This window comes from Hoplias malabaricus, chromosome 1, assembly GCF_029633855.1.
Source record: "Hoplias malabaricus isolate fHopMal1 chromosome 1, fHopMal1.hap1, whole genome shotgun sequence".
NCBI lineage: Eukaryota > Metazoa > Chordata > Actinopteri > Characiformes > Erythrinidae > Hoplias > Hoplias malabaricus.
In genome coordinates, this window is record NC_089800.1 from 12,000,825 (window position 1) to 12,011,564 (window position 10,740).

The 10,740-nt window shown below is 38.4% G+C and overlaps 1 protein-coding gene across 2 annotated transcripts in view; it reads right to left on the reverse strand.

The window, feature by feature from the left end:
- The window catches only part of cdh19 (cadherin 19, type 2), a 37,686-nt gene extending 30,947 nt beyond the window's left edge, over window positions 1–6,739 (reverse strand). For both annotated transcript variants that reach the window (XM_066646780.1, XM_066646781.1), the window contains exon 1: window positions 6,616–6,739. The gene's annotated coding sequence lies outside the window, so the exon portion shown is untranslated. The remainder of the gene's footprint in view (window positions 1–6,615) is intronic.
- Window positions 6,740–10,740: the final 4,001 nt, after the last annotated feature.

Below are 10,740 nucleotides of genomic sequence, written 5' to 3' on the forward strand. Positions count from 1 at the left end.
ATTCATTTTCATGCATCTAAGTGGTAGCAGCAATTATAAGTCTCTGAATAACAGAACGAGCATGGAGCATGTTAACAGGTGTCCAAAAACTTTCACAGAATATATCCCAGATTTAGTATGAGTCTGCTCATACAATTTGTGTATTTCACTTCTGACGCCGTTACAGCTTCTACTCTGCAGGAAAGGCAGCATTATATTAGATGCTGTAACTTTTGCGTAAAGGTTTGGCTTTCAGCCATGAGGTCAAATGCTGGCGTTGTATAATTAGTTCTGTTTCACAAAGTCACTCCAACTCATCCCATATCACACTGAATGGAGCTGTTTTCAGAGAATGCAGTTGCACAGGCCAGTAGGGTCTATATTCAGTCATTCATTGATTCATTTTTTGTCTGTATCCACTTATCTAGTTCAGGGTTGCGGTGGGTTCGGAGCCAACCTGGAATTCCTTAGGTACAAGGCGGGAGGGTATATAGGTGTACAAATTTGTTTTAAAGCATTTTCGTGTAATATGTAAATGTAATTAAAAATTCCAACAATCTCTTTAGTCTTTTGTAGCAACTGTTGGAAAATTTAAAAACGGACAATTATTTTTTAATAATTGCCAATCTATTAAATACAAACAAGTCATTTTATTAAAAAGTAAATATAATAAATAGGTATACATACAACTATTAAAGCATGTTAATAGCATGTTAATAATGTTCATCAACACTAGCATTCAAATCTTTAATGTGTTTAAACCAAAACTCACATGTACTTTTGGATACAGTATTATCCTGAAGAACAGAACAAGTCAATGCACATGCTTTTGCTTTTTCCTTGATGTTTGCCATTTTACTTAAATTGTACACCTAATACTTCCCTAACCAAAGCTTGGTATTGAGCATAGTGATGTCAGGCTGCTGGGGTGCTGCTCCAAAAATGTTTGGGCATCAAATGTTTGGTCACACAGTGTATATTGTCTGTAATAGCCCATTGTCACCAATGTTTGTTCAAGTGAATGACACTCCTGAGGAAGAATATTATTATAAACTAGTAGAGGCAATCCTAGGGATATCAGAACTATGAACAACAGAACTAGCAGTATCTGTGCTTCTTTTCTTGTATGATAGCTTTGCTAATACTTATGAAGGGGCTTGAACTGATCTGGGTGTTATAGGCTTTGCAATTAGTCAAGTTCTGATGACCGGGTAATTACGACTGTTTTCATCTTCGTGGATGTAAGCTGCCAGTCAAGGCCCTTTTGCGCCATGTCACGACGATAAAAATCAATTACTGATGCCCAATTTCCTCTTTGAAATTCAATTTGCTTTAGAAATGAGGGTGTGTGTGTGCGTGTGTGTGTTTGTGGCTGAGCAAGTCTTGGGGAAGTGTGCTTGTATCCGGCCTGGCACTGGACTGACATTCCAATTAGTGGCCAGTGAATCGTGAGCTAATGACGAGCTCTCATAAGGCTGCCAAACACCACAGTCGAGTGCCACAGGGTAAAGCTATGGAGCACTAATGTTACTTACACCCAATCTGCTGTCAGCACCTCACATCACATTAGCCGTCCACCTCAGGCTCTGGAGATAAGCGAGTAGGAAAGTGCTGAAAATGTTGGGCAGAGATTTTGGAGCAAGCAAACACCTGCAAGCAAAGTTAAAGTGTTGCTGGCGTGAACTACCGCTGTCCATGAACTTGAAAGCAATATTATTGCAAGGGTCCATTTTCATTGGGAAACTCACATGGTTTAGAGTCCTCAGAGAAGGCCTAATGAATTCTAGGAGCCAAATAAATAAATAAATGCATTAATATAATATATCTCTTTTGCATGTATCACAGTGGTGGCACAACAATGTTGCGGTCAGAAAGCTGCAGGGTCCTGTGGTAGTGGGTTCGAGTCACGCTCCAGGTGACTCTGTGAGGTCTGTGAGGTGTTTGGTGTGTTCTCCTTGTGTCTGCATGGGTTTCCTCCGAGTATTCTGGTTTCCTCCTACGGCCCAGAAACACACATCGCTAGGTGGATTGACTAAATATACCTAAAATAACCTAAACATTTAGTAATGTTTCAGAATAAGGGCTGTTGCAGAAAATAACATCCATTAATAGGATTTTATCTTTGTTCTTCAGTTAAGTTTTGATATTTCAGTCTCAGAGAGGAAGCCTAAATCTAGTATTCTCTGTTTGACATTTTCTGCTGCTGAGGATACTTTCTAAAGTATGTAAGCACCGTAAGAGAAACACTTTTTTTTTTTTTAAATAAGCCATAATTAGAATAAGAATAAGAATAATCTTTTTTTTTTGTTCTTTTTAAATGTTTCAAAGAGTGCTGAATAATACCTAAAAGCAAATTATGTTTATTGTAAGCCACTCCTTTTGTTGTCCAAGAATTTTCTTTGACCCCTACTACTGAATCCTTCAATAGCCAGATAGTGAAATGTCAAAATGCAAAGGAAAAAAAAAAACAATATTGGAGCTGGAAATCAAGTCACAGTAAAGCGCAAAGCTTTATTTTCATGTCAATCTGCAATCCTCAAAGCACTGTGTTCATTGCACACATAGCTCAGCACTTGACATCCATTCTTCAGAAACAATGCATCAGCCACAAGTAAACGCAGACCACCCATGGCTCAGAATGCTTGCAAACACCTTATATATTGCCATGGCCAAGCCTATACATAGCTTCAAGCTAGCACATTATAACACTCTATACATAGATTTATACTCTGCTGCCACTTGTTTTTATGCCATTGTGCTTTCTGAATCTTTGTAATAAATTTGATATTTCCCCAGGCCAGTTATCCTGCTGAATACATTAAGCAAAAGCTATGAAGCATGGCTAAAAATCATAGCCAAGTCTATATATTCTCTTGTCTATATAGACTTGGAAATGATTATTATTTATTTATATTAACATATTTCATTATGTACTACATTTCCCACTATGTTTCCTAAAACTTTAACATTTAAATCTATGTTTCTTGCAGATGACTACTTTGAGATTTGACAGTAGATAAACTTGTAATTTGGTATAGATTTTGTAATTTGTACATTTGCCCTAATTTTGTAGAACAGTGGCAATCTTAAAGGACTTTTATTTTCAGTTAAACCAGCTCTTTTTGTGACTGTCACAAAAAGATGCCTCTGTATATGTAATGTACTTTGTAAAGTAATGTCATTGTATATGTGTAGGTACTGGGCTTCTGCCCAGAACGATGGGTCAAGGCTTTTGAGTTTGCCAAAAATGTGCCAGTAAACAATAAAACAGTTAAAGTGCTATGAGTGGTTGTAGGTATTTGAGGTATTTCGCCCACTACAGCACAAAGTATTATCAAAATATTTAGGGAATCTGGAGAAGTCTCAGTGTTGTGGAGCAGAATATGACAAAAATGGCCATGTACAGACATGTACAATGCAAGAGTGGCCGAAATATATGCTGCCAAAACTGGACCCATTGGCGTCTTTTTTTTCCCCCCAAATGATTATTAAATGTTTATAAATGGGAAAATGATGGAACATGGGGGTAAACTTTCTCCTGTCCCTAAAGATTTTGAGAGGTGTTGCAGGCAACAAATTTGGAATAAATGTCTCGCCAGTGTGTGTGTGTGTGGATTGAGTGTTGATTGTAAAGCGCCCTTGGGTTTCTAGAAAGGCGCTGTATAAGTGTAACGTTAAATAAAAAATAAATAAAATGTATATTTATAGCATAAAACATGTTTTTGTAATTAAACAGAATTGGGGGTTGTATTTATTTGGGCATTAATGTTGATATAGTTAATCAGTTTTCCAATGTTTAAGAATCGGAAGATAGTGTAAGGCAAGATCATTCTAAAAAGCAAACTACATTCTTTGTTTATTCGTGCATTTTTGGGACACATTTAATGTAAATTATCTTATTTTTCCCCCCAGACTCCTGTCCCGCAACTAGACAGTCATCTGCAGTTGAGCACTGTTTAATTGGTCATTGGGGGGCTCATGTTGGGACCTGTTGTTTACTTTGTGCATCAAAGGGCAATGACACTTTATATTTACTGTGTAACCACCCATACTCCTCACTAACATAAAGCAATTAACTCCAGATATGAATACCAGAGCTTTTTCTTTAGATTTGTTGTCGGATGAGATTGAACACACAGATTTCAAAGAAAAGTTGGAAATCACAAAAATCTGACAGCTTTTATGCAGATATTTTGGCACTACTGGTCACATTTACATGTTGATTTTCCAAGGGAAAATGGATTAACACATTCTCCATAGACCATCACCCAGCTGCAGAATTTACAATTAATTAAGTTCAGATCTCTAGATGCATATTTTCCAATATGTTAAATATATTTACATTTGTTTCCTCAAGTGAATGTGTAAACATATTTTTGGTTAGAAAATCAGCACATTTTACGTTTTGCTGGATACTTTTGTTTGGATTTTGTTTGGGACTAACCCAGGAGTGACACTAATTCACACTGGGGATTACAAACTCCAGCAGCACTGCTGTGTCTGACACACTAACACACTACCGCAAAGTCAGTGTCACTGGAGCACTGAGAATGATCCACTGCTCAAATAATACCTGCTCTGTGGTGGTTTGTGGAGGTCCTTACCATTGGAAAACCAGGTGAAACAAGCCTAACGATGTATGCAGAGGAACAGATGAACTACAAATGACTCCTGTATATTCAGTGAAGCTGATCAATTGGACAATGTGAGTGGAACAGAACGTAATTTTAATGCTAATGCTAACAGGTCACTTTCCCAATGCTAAGCAATGTGCTTTTTGGAGTGGTGGAGGGCCATCCAACAGCATTCAGATATGTTTGAGTGATGTTTGTGATCCAAAACAAATCATTCTTTAATTAGTCCATGAACTCATTAATGTTCTTGTGGCTGCTGTCAGATCCTCACAGCAATTCCCTTTCGAGTGGAAACCCTTCTCAGTAGAAGAGCCTCTACTCCCTGGAGGGTAGAAGCTGTTATTACAGCAAAGATGGTACTAGCTGCGTCCTCTCCTGGATCTGAGAAGATATTTGGGCTATTGAGTGTCAAAACGTTTGATTCTATAATGTATTATTAAAAGAACTCTTTTCAACACTATACAAAAAACCGTGCTGTCATCCTGTAATCTCCTCTATGCCTACAAAACATCTTTATTTTGATTAAGCTGATTAATTTGATTGACCCAGCAGCTGTCGAGTGATGTTGGATAATGAAGCGTTCAGTGATGAGATGTGATTAACAGCTCAATGATGTGTGAAGAGGCTTTTTTTTAGGAAAAGGAGAAAGGTCAAGCTGAATGTACAGAACATCCACAGGTCTGACTCTTCTGTCTGAATTGATATTTTACCTGTCTTTTCATATAATAAAATACCTGTTTTTAAAGTATTCAACTACCGGAGGATCTAATGATGCATTCAGGTGCTCATTGGATGTACATACAATATGGTTAGGTAGTTAAAAAAGAAAATACAATTTAATTTCACTCTGTTCGGAAGGTACGCCCACAAAGAAAGCATGAAGGTCTGCTGTGTGTGTATGCTGTTGTATTTTTCCGGAAAATGTAAGCTCACTAATCTACTATCAATTTAATTTTACTACATGTCTCTATAAAAACTCATTCAAGTCAATACAAGCTGGAGAACACGTTGTTCCCTGTTTAGCCAATCACAGTAAACATAATTGAAATGGCTTGTCACTATCCCAGTATTTCTACAAGACACAGTCAGTTTAATGATCAGTATACTTCTAAACATCTGATTGTAAAAGTATTGGAAACACTTCAAAATACAAGAAAGCTGCTTTGACATAAAATCTTTATGAATAAATGTGAAATCTTACAGAATTAATCAGAATGAAACTCAAATCTGGCCTGTTAAAAGACTTAAATATAAAGTGATTTAATTATTGAATAAAAAAGTATTAGTAAAAGAAAGTTTCATAAGAAGCAAAGGATAAATGTAACCTTTGGAATACATGTATTGCTTGAATATATTTAACCAATTTGGGGAGCCCTTGTCTGAATAATAAGTTTTCAACTGCTTGATAAAAATGTCACAAATTGAAGGCTGTGGAAAAATTAAGAATGAAGAGGTTCCATTAAAAAGAGATTTCATTCCAATTTGGGCATTAAGTTGACACTATTTGGAGTTATAACAAAATTTTGGGAGTAGCACCATGCCCAAACACCCCTTAGCCTCATCGTTTCTGTGACGGACACCTTTTTTTCCACCTTTTTCCTCTCTGGCATTTACCTGCCCAATTAGGGGCTCGGCTTCATGCACATCCCCAAGCCGCCCTGAACTCCAACCATATACAAGGAGTTTGCCTCCCCATTTTGCCCTTCACAGGCATCGTCCATATGAGCAAATTCATGTTTAGAGTATGGAATATAAAACAATGTTAACAACAATATAACCCAGGTTAACATCTCAAATCATAATCTGTTTGAATAAAGATTAAAGACGAGTCCTTTTGAGTAAAACGTAATGGTCAGGCATAAGTAGTGTCAAGGTTTTTACTCAGTGACATACCCCCACCCCACAAAGTGGATTGTAAGAAAGAAAATCATGATTGGTCCATGTCCTCCATTGCTGGTAGACCCCATGCTGCTTCTCCCAAAGAAAATAAAGGCAAACTCACCTGGCCTGAGTGTTTGACCTCTCCTCTCTCCACTCCAGTTGGTTAACCTTAAGTGGCCTAGAAGTGAGAAACAGCTTGACCAAATTCAGCGAATGGCTAAAAGCTAATGCCCACTCCGCTCACAGTGGCCAACTCCGTTCACTGACGACCTCTCCCTTTCTCCTTTCTCCCTCCATCCCATCCCTACTTCACTCCCCTCACCCCATTCTCAATAACTTTGAGAAGAACAAACAGTAGTTGTATTGTCTGGCCCCCTTGTCTCCTAACACTCAAGCCATTATTTTCCATGCAAACAGCTAGGGCTGGAGTACAAATGGATTTCTATCCTTTTCTTGCACCATCTCTCGTGCTCTCCCTCCCTCTCTCACACCACACACCCTCTTTCTTTCCCTGTTTCCCTCTGTCTCTTGGCTAACAATAGGGCACTTATTAGAATCTTTGCTGGCTGGGTACGGCTCGCATCCATCAGAGAGGAAACTATTTCAGAGGGTGATAAGGGGGGTACAGTCTGTTTTTGACATTTAGACCAAAAGAAAGGGGCCTCCAGGCAGGCCCAGGCCTTCGTATTTGGCAACAAGTGACGAGGACCCCCTTGTGACCCTTGTGTCTCAAATCCATTAAAGGTTTTTGAAGTGTAACGACTTGAGTGCTCTGCCAAGGCTCCTCGCAGGCAGCCAAAAGCAATGGTTTCTTAGAAGGAAAAAAGATAGATAAAAAAAAAAAACAGTGAATAATTGTGTTTGGTAATGATTGTGTTTGTTCCGATTATGCAGTGTTTCAAGGAGACCAAACCAGAACAAAGATTTACACAAAGCCCCCAAGCCTGTGCCCTATGGTGAGATGATGACACAACAGTATTTAATGGACATTCTTAGAAAAGAGAGCTGTTTATTGTTTGAGCCTATGTAAGGCTTTTGTACATTTAAATGTGTTCATCCACCTCTATCTATCTATTCTGCAAATGTCAGGGACCCACCCTTCTTATATTTAACTTTCAGTCATTGATTAAACCCCGTAAAACTCACCTCTGTTCTTCAAGATATTTCCAAGAAAAAAAAAATCCCCTAATATATCTTCTTGCACAAAAACCTGACATGGACATGTTAACAAGTTACAGAACCCCATTTATACTGGAAGATGTCTTTAAATAAATCTGAACAGTTTCCATGATTTCCAAGGAATGTGCTTTAATTTTCTTTTCTTTTCTTTTCTTTTCTTTTTTTTTTTAAGAAATCTGCAGGGATATTTGTCCTTGCCTTCAGTCTTAGACATTCTTTTTGTAACAGCAGCAGCTTCTCTGTTTGATTTGAACCTTTTATAATTTTTCTGTCTTTATCCTTTTCTTCGTAGTGACTTTTTGACATCTACACATTCTTTCAAACCCATTGATTTGGGTCATGTTTTCACAGTGGAGAGATGGAGCAAGTCAACTGCAATTTTTCAGATCTGAAATAACTTGATTTCTCTTTCTTATATTCTTATAACTATTTCTTTTTCTTTCTATTAAGCTTTATAATAAAATAAAAGTACATATTGATATTAGCCTCTTTAAACTTACCTTAACGTTTGGTGTAATGTACCAAATATTGTAAAATCATAGTGTAAGATGGAACATTGATACCTACCTGATTGCTGAAGTGTCAAAGATTTAGTAAAAATAATTTTATAAATAACAATTTCAGTCTACTCTAATTACAATAACTGAATTTAATCATCAGTTCAGTTTTAACAGACATCTTTAACTGACTAGGCAGTACTGCTTGTCTTTTTGAATGTATTGGAATAGAGAAAATAAACATGCAATTAGTTTCATTCTTTTGTTTTTGCTACTTATTTGCATTTCCATTCAACACTTGCCTCTGTGTTTGACAGATAATTTAATGTTGGCTAATCGCTTGGCTGTCCCCCATGTATTGCGTCGGGTTGTAGCTGCTGTCTGTATGTTTACATTTGCTAATATTATGCGTATCGTTAACCCGGGTAGCCCATTAAAATGAGACATTTACCTCGACAAGAGCGCAAAAGTTCAGTGGTTTATCAGGCGGCGATATGAACAGCAGCATTGTGGTTGTAATGGCTGGGACGTAAGGCCCCTGATGTATTGCCGGCATGCTTTTCCTCCCAGCCAACAGAGCAGGGGATTTGTCATTTTGTAACTGCAGATTAGTTCCGTCTGTGAACTTGCCGACTCCCGTTCTGATAGCGTATCAAACAGAGAAATGTCACGGGCCTGCACTGTGACATTTTCGAGCCCCCGTTTTAGAGCAGGTCTAATTGAGCCTCCCTTATTATAATGATGGAGAATAGGCCAACAGACCAGAGGGAGGGAGGAAGAGAGAGAGAGAGGGAGGGAGGGAGATAGAACATCATCACAGTGCAGAACAGACTGTATTTTCTGTTTCCAACAAGTGAGAAAACTGTCTGTCCACCCCAGCAATGCAGTTAAACATAGTATATGGCTCTATATACAGTGTAGCCTATAGGCTATGAATGGCTATTGCATTGTGAGAACTATGTGATAAGCACACACACAGGCTTTGGGGCTACAACCTAAGAATCTAATAAGAGAATCATGAATTCTTTTAACAGGGACCTGGTTTTAACAAAAAGGTAAAGCTTGGTTTAAGGAATATTACAGATATAATATCATCAACTCTGACCAATCAGAGTGGTCAGATTTAAAAAATAAAAAGAATGTCTGAATAACAAAATCTGCTTGGGTCAAAAGCCAGTGTTATTTGAACTGATCTTAGCAACAAACAACAAGTAGTGCTTGAAAATGTGTGAAGTATTTAGAAATATATGTGAAAATAATGCTTTAATAACTAGGGCGGCACGGTGGCGCAGCAGGTAGTGTCGCAGTCACACAGCTCCAGGGACCTGGAGGTTGTGGGTTCGATTCCCGCTCCGGGTGACTGTCTGTGAGGAGTTGGTGTGTTCTCCCCGTGTCCGCGTGGGTTTCCTCTGGGTGCTCCGGTTTCCAAAGTCCAAAAAACACACGTTGCAGGTAGATTGGCGACTCAAAAGTGTCCGTAGGTGTGAGTGTGTGTGTGTCTGTGTTGTCTTGTGAAGGACTGGCGTCCCCTCCAGGGTGTATTCCCGCCTTGCGCCCAATGATTCCAGGTAGGCTCTGGACCCCCCGCGACCCTAAATTGGATAAGCGGTTACAGATAATGGATGGAAGACAAAGGAACATTTATTTGATTCAATTCAATGTTACAGATCTGTGAGTGGCAAAAGTGTGTCTATCAGATGATTTAAGGTGAAACTAGAGTCATATGTTTTCAATCAATGGAATGACACTCAACTGAATGGAGTGCCTTGTTTTATTTACTGAACAGGGATTAATTGATGTCTGATCTTTACAGCACATGTCTAATGAAATGTATTGTGGCAGGAACATAGAAGGAATGTTTGAGAACATCAGAATAATTGTCGTTGATGTTCATGAGGCTGGAAAAGGTAACAAAGCCATATTTAAAGACAGACTGGTTACAACGTGTTACCCTCCCCTGAAGTGGTTGTTTAGCAAAGGGGTTAAAAATGAGACCAATGTAACATCTAAGCAACTGACAGCCTCCATCTCAATAGATAACTTTAATGTTTGTGATTCTTTCAAAGCAGTTATTTTCATGGGTCCGATATATGAGCTACCGTCAAGATATTGTCATTCATTCATTCATCTGTAACTGTCTGTAACTGCTTATTCCATTCAGGGTCGTGGTAGATATTGTCATAAACAATACAAAAAAGATAAAAATCCTTGAGAAAAGGTTGTAAACTTCATTGTCTGACAATGAAGGGGATGAAATATCAATAGGATGGACATCAGTAGCTGTGATGTGTTTCATGCTAAAGCCAAAGACTAGAGTCCAATGCATAATTCGACCCTTCGACCCAATGCATATATCTACCACTGTAGTAACCACACTTTTCTCCGTACCAACACAGATAGAGAACTACACCCCTGAGCCACTGGGACCTGAATCTCCAAAATGTACACACACACATACACACACACACACACTGATTTATCAGTGCTTCTTGGCATACACAAAAAGGCAGAGTCTTTGTAAATGCCCTGAGCATATTCTCAGACTGGCATTGCACAATTCAGATTCCATT